This window comes from Myotis lucifugus, unplaced genomic scaffold (assembly GCF_000147115.1).
Source record: "Myotis lucifugus unplaced genomic scaffold, Myoluc2.0 scaffold_187, whole genome shotgun sequence".
Lineage (NCBI taxonomy): Eukaryota > Metazoa > Chordata > Mammalia > Chiroptera > Vespertilionidae > Myotis > Myotis lucifugus.
In genome coordinates, this window is record NW_005871235.1 from 435,931 (window position 1) to 443,766 (window position 7,836).

Here is a 7,836-nt window from a genome sequence, read left to right on the forward strand (position 1 = left end):
ACACTCTTGATTTAATTACTTTTTATCAGGGACAAAATGTTGACAAGATTGAAAGCTTAAAAAAAAGATTAGGCCTCTTTGGCAGCTGGTCACATGGTGAGGGTGGGGGTGAGGGGTCCGCCTGTGTCTATGGTCGGGCCCGTGAGATCCAGCTGCTCCGGACAGAGCTGGAGTGTATGGCGCCCCAGAAACCGGCTCCTGAGCCCCGATAACGGTCCGCCCCCTCAGTTCCCGGCACGGGGAGAAGGTCTTCTCTGACCAGAGAATGGGTACCCCTTGATATGAGCCAGTGGCTGAGACTGGTGTTGGTGCCTACGGGACGGTGTACAAGGCCCGTGATCCACACAGTGGCCACTTTGTGGCCCTCAAGAGCGTGAGAGTCCCCAGTGGGGGAGGTGCCGGAGGGGGCCTTCCCATCAGCACAGTCCGTGAGGTGGCCTTACTGCGGCAGCTGGAGGCTTCTGAGCATCCCGAAGTGGTCCGGCTGGTGGATGTCTGTGCCACCGCCCGAACGGACCGGGAGAGCAAAGTGACCCTGGTGTTTGAGCGTGTGGACCAAGACCTACGGACAAGGCACCCCCACCAGGCTTGCCAGTGGAGACCATCAAGGATCTGATGCGCCAGTTTCTAAGAGGCCTGGATTTTCTTCATGCCAATTGCATTGTTCACCGAGACCTGAAGCCAGAGAATATTCTGGTGACAAGCAGTGGGACAGTCAAGCTGGCTGACTTTGGCCTGGCCAGAATCTACAGCTACCAGATGGCACTTACACCTGTGGTGGCTACACTCTGGTACCGTGCTCCAGAAGTTCTTCTGCAGTCTCCATACGCAACTCCTGGGGACTGTGGAGCGTTGGCTGTAACTTTGCAGAGAATGTTTCCTCGAAAGCCTCTCTTCTGCGGAAACTCTGAGGCTGACCAATTGGGCAAAATCTTTGACCTGATTGGGCTGCCTCCAGAGGAAGATTGGCCCCCGAGATGTGTCTCTACCCCGAGGAGCCTCCCCTCCCCCCCCCCCCGCCCTACCCCCCACACACATCCCCAGAGGACCCTGCCCAGTGCAGTCGGTGAGACCGGAGATGGAGAAGTCTGGAGCACAGGTGCTGCTGGAGATGCTGACGTTTAACCCACACAAGCGAATCTCTGCCTTCCGAGCCCTGCAGCACTCCTATCTACAAAAGGAAGAAGGTAACCCAGAGTGAGCAATGGAGTAGCTGCAACAGCACCAAGAGAAGAGAAGCTGTCATTTACCTTCCTTTGAACACTAGAGTGCAGAGCCCCCCTCTGTGTCTTTTTATCTGAGGCTGTGGATACACTTCCTCCAACTTTTTACAGGGATTATCTTGCTGGCTGCCTTAATGGCATTCCCCTCCCTCCCCTCCTTTGGGGATTATCCTTCTCCTGCCTTCCTATTTCCTTACACCAAGGAGTATGTCCCTTGTTCTCCCCTTCCTTACCTTGATATTTGGGATCCTTTTTTATTCGGGGGGAAAAAACAAAACAAAGGAAAAAAAGATTAAATTGGGAAATAGGAATCACACATAGAACCCACAGTGTTTGCTTTTGAATCTGTATAATAGACTTAAAACCAAGAGTGTTGGGGGCCCATTCCTGATTTGGTATTAACAGAGAGGTGTGGCCAAAAGGAGATAATCTGATCAATTTTAAAAATTTACCCACCCCTCAGAATATAAAAGGAGTCGAGAGAAGCTTGGGTCATCCAGTTGGAACTTTTCTTCGGAGAGAGCCGGACTTAACCCAAGAGGGTGAAAGAGGATGAGTTCACCATCCCAACTATGTGTTAAAGGACCTTAAAGTCGAGCTTCTCGGGCTTTAGAAACTGTTGACAGTGGTTCTCTTAATGGAGTGAGACCTGGGTACAAATGGAGGTGGGAATGTTTCTAAATGTATCTGTAATGTTTGATTTTTTAGAGCTGTACATGATTTTTTTTCTTTTTTTAATTTATCTTTATTGTTGAAAGTATTATAGATTTATTTTTTCATTAAAAAGTTTCCATTTGAACCCTAGCTGGTCTGGCTCAGTGAATAGAGTGTCGGCCTGTGGACTGAAGGGTCCCAGGTTCAATTCCAGTCAAGGGCACATACCTTGGTTGCAGGCTCCACCCAGGTCAGGGCTCATGCAGGAAGCAACCAATCGATGTGTTTCTCTGGCATCGATGTTTCTATCTTCCCTCTCTTCCTCTCACTCTCTCTAAAAATCAATGGAAAAATATCTTCTGGTGAGGATTTAAAAAATCAAACAACAAATTGTTTCAATTTGTAAAAAAAAAGTTTTAATTTGTTACTAGAGGGTATTTCTTCTATTGATTTTAGAGAGAGTGGAAGGGAGAGGAGAGAGGGAAAAAAGGAGAGAGAAACATTGATGTGAGAGAGCCACATCTATCAGTTGCCTCCTGCACGCATCCCAACTAGGGCAGGGAACCTGCAACACAGGTACATGCCCTGACCAGAATCAAACCTGAGACCTTCCAGTTTGAAGGCCAATGCTCTAACCACTGAGCTGCGGATCAGGGCCAGGATAAGTATTAAGTATTGGTGAAGCTTACCATAAGTAACTCCATTTTTAGCCTGTTTCTTTTTAACACTTTTAAGGGCCATTTGTAATGATTTCCAGAATATAAAAAAAGACTTGTGTGTGGTTTCAGGTGCTAGGATGCACCTACCACAGATAGTTGCCATGCTGCATTAAGACCTATCACAGTTTGATATCTGGTCAAGGCAGGTTGCAAGCCTGGTCCCCAGTCAGAGGCGTGCAGGAGGCAGCCAGTCAATGATTCTCTCTCATCATTGATGCTTTTATCTCTCTCTCCCTCTTCCTTCCTCTGAAATCAGTAAAAATATATTTTTAAAAATAGTCAGATGTAATTGAAGAAAAATTATTACAAATATTGTAAAATCTGTTCTTAAATGACTATCACAACCACTGATCTGTCAGCAATGTATTTAGAGATTACCCACCAGTCCACAGATCACATGCCATGCTCCTCAATTAAACTTTAATATTATTTAGCATTTCTTTGGTACAACTAAAAGACAAATGTAGTATTTTCCTTAAACTTCCAAAAAGTTAGTCCAGTCTTCAAGCTTACATTTTTACAAATCTAAAAGTCTATTTACACTAATTCAATATAACAATTTAACAATATTACAGTAAACTTGCTTTAGGTTTGCCATGTTAAGTTTTTCTCAGAGTGTGGTTTCTGTCTGCTTATAGTGTACAAAAGGGAGGATGATAGCAGAGGGGAAGTAAAGTCTAGAATTCTCTGTGAAAGGCTCTGCCAAAGAGATCAGCTTGTCACTATCACTTTGGGTGAATCTGTACTGGATCAATAATTTATTTCTGCGTCACTGATACTATTTGTCCATTCTTTTGTCTTGTTATTCACTTCGGGGGGGGGGGTGAGATTATTCTAACACAATAATGTAAACATGAATTATTAAAAGTCCCATAAAGAAATTTTCAAACATAGCAAACTAACTAACTAACTAATCTGTCCTCTCAGGTGATACTATCCAAGATAAGCCATCCTGTTATCTTAATCACTTTCTTGATTTCACCTTCTAATCTCACTGTCTGCTTCCAGATCCAATTTCTCAGGGTTTCTGTCTACCAAACACCAGCACTATCCTCCAGAGATCCTTAATTCAAGCATGGAAGAATATCAGCACAAAATACACTGATTGTTCATTAGATACCTACTACGTGCCAAGTACTGTGTTACGTAGGCACAGGGAAATTAAAAGGACATAGGCTCTGCCTTGCAAAGCTTTATGGGATATAAGGGAGACAAGTGGAGTTGACAAGATGATTATTCAAATGCAGTGAATGCTGCAATACAGTTATATAAAAAGTGAAACCATGGAAGCACAGGGAATAGGTTACCTATGTTGTTTGAGAGATCAGGAAAACTTCATAAGAGAATTAATTTATGGTGTTAGGGGAAGTAGAAAGAGAATTTCCCAGGTAAAAGGAATTATAAACCATGGAGATGTGAGAAAGCATGGCATATATTTTGGAAATCACAACTGGTTTCAAAGACTAGAAGAGTTAACAGTGGAGTAGAGGGTAAGGCTCCCGAGGCAAAGGCATAATTTGGAGGGTCTTAAATGTCTTGCCAGGGTTTGGACTTTCTCTAAAAGTTAACGGTGGCCCATTGGAGGATATTTAGTAGATGAATGACCAAACCAGATTGGCATTTTTTTAAAGACACTGAATTTTTTAAAATACAGGATGGATTAGTTGAAAAGGAGATTAAAAGTAACAGAATCAAGATATTTCAGTACAACTTAGTAAATATTGTTGAAGGAATTAAGGAAGGAAGGGGAGGAGGCAGGGAACAAATGGAGTAAGAAAGACTCCGACAGTAAAAAGTGGAAGGAGGAGGACAATTCCAGAGAGATTTAGTAGATAGACTCAATATAAATTAGTGGCAGTCAGATAGAAGAAAAGAAGAGCCTAGCATGACTGCCAGGTTTCCGACTGGGGTATCTGAGGAACAGAGGTGCCAGTCACTGGTATCAGGACAACCGTAAGATGAACAGGTCTCATGAGGGGAGGGAGATTATTGGTCAGTTTTAGCCATGTTGAGTATGAGGTAGTTGGAGCTTTTTCCATAAAATATATTTATCTGGAACTCAGGAGAAAAGCTTATTTTATTTTATTTTTTAAAATATATTTTTATCCATTTCAGAGAGGAAGGGAGAGGGAAAGATAGAAATATCAATGATGAGAGAGAATCATTGATTGGCTGCCTCCTGCACACCCCCTACTACGGAACAAGCCTGCAACCTGGGTATGTGCCCTTGACCGGAATCGAACCTGGGACCCTTCAGTCTGCAGGCCAACCGATGCTCTATCCACTCAGCAAAACCAGCTGGGGCGAGAAAAGCTTATTTTAGAGTTATCGTTAAATTTAGAAGTTTAAACCAAAGAAGTTCTTTAAATGACTTTGAGATTTTAGAGTGTAGGGAATGACAGAGAAGGAATAAGAAATATCTTTAAAAATACTTCCTCATAGCCCTGACTACTCATAGCCCTAATCAATCTGAGCAGTGAAAGGAATGAAATCCTCCATTCCTTTGATATGTGTGGTATAACTGGAATCATTCAACATTTACTAGATCTGCTGTCCTTGTAAGGATTTCTCTTCACCACTAGAATATGCTGGTTTGTTGTCTTCCACAGCGTTTCATCTTCTATACAGATCTTCCTTATAATGCTTTTGCATTTTGAATAGTCGGAGGAAAAGTCTTGCCTTCCATGTGAACTCAAGGATAGTGTTTTGCTGAGACGTAACTTACAACCGGGCATCTTGTTTAGTGGGAGAAGTCATCCATCTTAGGGTTTCTTCTGCAGCGTTGGCTTTCAAAGATGTTTTCTTTCAGAGGTGTGGACCACTATTTGCAAGCCTACAGGCTCAATCTGGAGATCCTCTGTTAATAAATATGGATGCTGTGCTTCAAGTACAAATCTACAGTGCTTTGATCTGGCGGCTACATGAGTCTCCTGACTAATGTTGGGATGAACTACTGGTCTCTAAGAATCAGAAGCTTAGGGGGAGAGATCAACCAAAGGACTTGTATGCATGCATATGGTAAGCCTAACTAAAGGACACAGACACCAGGGAGGTGAGGGCATGAGTGGGGAGGTGGGGGGGGGGGGCAATTGGGAGATAAGGACACATATGTAATACCTTAATCAATAAAGAAAAAAATTTTTTTTAAAGAATCAGAAGCTTAAAACTATTGGGCTGATTAAAGCAGACATCCTTAGTTACAACAGTGCACCACAATGGCAGCTGCCGGAGTGGCAGGCCCATGATTTTATTTACTGAGAGAATTTAGTGAGCTGGTCAGCAACCATGTTCATTCCTTGTTTCAAGTGTATCCTTTCTCTCAGTAGCTTTCCCTAGTTTTTCATCCTTGGACTATGTCTTTTTCAAAGTAGAACAAGGTGGTACCTCATCTGAGAGTCTGACCCCAGAGGCTGATGAATCTACTTAGGAGTTTGAGCCCAGCTTTTAGAGCTGGAGTGAAACTGGCTGGCTACTTCATGTCAGCACTGCTGTGGTAATTATAGCGTCTGTGGATCACAAGGCTCACAACCTGTATCACAAGTTCTACAAGGAAACTGTCTAATACTGATTTGGTTCTGCTTACCATTTGCTAAACTTATATCTTGTTATCACCAACCAAATTCCTTTTTTGAAAAGTCATTATATGAAAAAGTTTCATATTGCAATTATCATCACTGTGCGGACCAACTTTTGTAGTGAAAGTAGCTGACAGTATGTGTTTTCTAACTACACTGCTATAAATGACAGTCAAGCCTTTTCTTTATTATGATGTTAATTCTGCTCATGATACATTGCCAATATTTTCTCGCGGGGGGCATTAATATTTTAAGTTTGCCAAAAGTCTTTTGCCATATAGAAGTTTTAAATTTTATAAAATAAAATCTGTCATTTTGTTCTCTGACCTACTTAGGAAGGCCCCTAACACCCCAGGATCTCTTCTGAATCCTCCTATATTTTTTAGGACTTAAGATTTTAAAATGTTTACTCCTTTTATAATTTCATTACAAAGGGACATATATTTCTCAAACTCTTTAGCTTTCTTTGACTTAGATGGATTCATCGGCAAGTAATTTCTTTAAAATGAAGATGAGCAGACTTTTGTTCCTGTAAAAACCTAACCCAATTCTTCTTTTGAAAGTACTTTGTAGAGCATATGTTTATTTAAAAAGTTGAATAACGATGCAACCACATTCTCTAAATATACGTGCTAATAAATCTTAATAGGCTGCAGTACACCGAAGACACAATTTGATCCCGTAAAAACCTCTCCAATCTGAAAACAGCAAACAAAAGGCCTCAGTGTTAGTGGAAAACTGAGTTCTCCAAAGCAGGTAAAAGTCCTGTTTACTCCTTCCAGAAAGCAGAGGAGAAGAGGGTTTTCAGATTGCAGATGACAGAGTTGCCCTTGTGTAGCACAGGACACTGGTGATAAGGCTCTCCTTCTTCTCAAGGCCCTAAATGATGAGGACAGCGGGACAACAGGACTGAGCACGAACACAAAGGAGAGCTTTAGCTTTGACGCAAGAGAATCACATCAGGCCTTGACAAAACGAAGCATTCTTATTGTTAAAACGCCTCCTAGCACAAAGGATGCGTGTACTTTCTAAATGCCACAGCAGAGCCAATGGCCGTTGCCAGCACCCCTTGCCAGCACCCGAAGCGCAGGAGACGTGACCCCCCCAAAAGACCAGAGCGAGCAGAGGGTTTTATCTGCATCACGAGCTACCCTCCCTGGCTAACATCGCATGGGGTGGCGGGGTGACACTTCTCTCCGCTGCAAAGTGCCCCCGGCGGCCAGGATTCCCCTGGTCGGAGCCTGGGGCCGTGGCGTTCGAGGTGTTGAGTCATCGGGTACAGCGGTCATGCGACATAACGCTGATGCGATGACGGAGATCGGAGGCCAAGGTGCACCGCTGGCAACGATGACTGCGGTGATGACTTAGGGTCGAAGCCGGCAGGGTCGGCACTGAGACACGGTCCCAGCCCTAAAGGGACTGCATTCGAAGTTGGAGGCAAACTTCATGCCTTCCGTGCAACCTGTGCCGCCCTCGGTGGTTTTCGCAGGAACCAGGGTTGGCGGCGCGATTCCCCCCGATCCAGAGATCGGAAGCTGCGCCGGCTCCCATCCCTCCCCCGCCCCCGAGCTGGCCCACCCCCCCGAGTCCTACTACGGCCCCCTCCCTCCCTCCCTCCCTCCCGCGCCCAGGGGCGCCTCGCCATTCATCAACCGGTTCACGCCG

The 7,836-nt window shown here is 44.1% G+C and overlaps 1 pseudogene; it reads left to right on the forward strand.

The window, feature by feature from the left end:
• Window positions 1-265: 265 nt before the first annotated feature.
• Window positions 266-1,485, forward strand: LOC102438842 (annotated as a pseudogene).
• The last annotated feature ends 6,351 nt before the right edge of the window (window positions 1,486-7,836 follow it).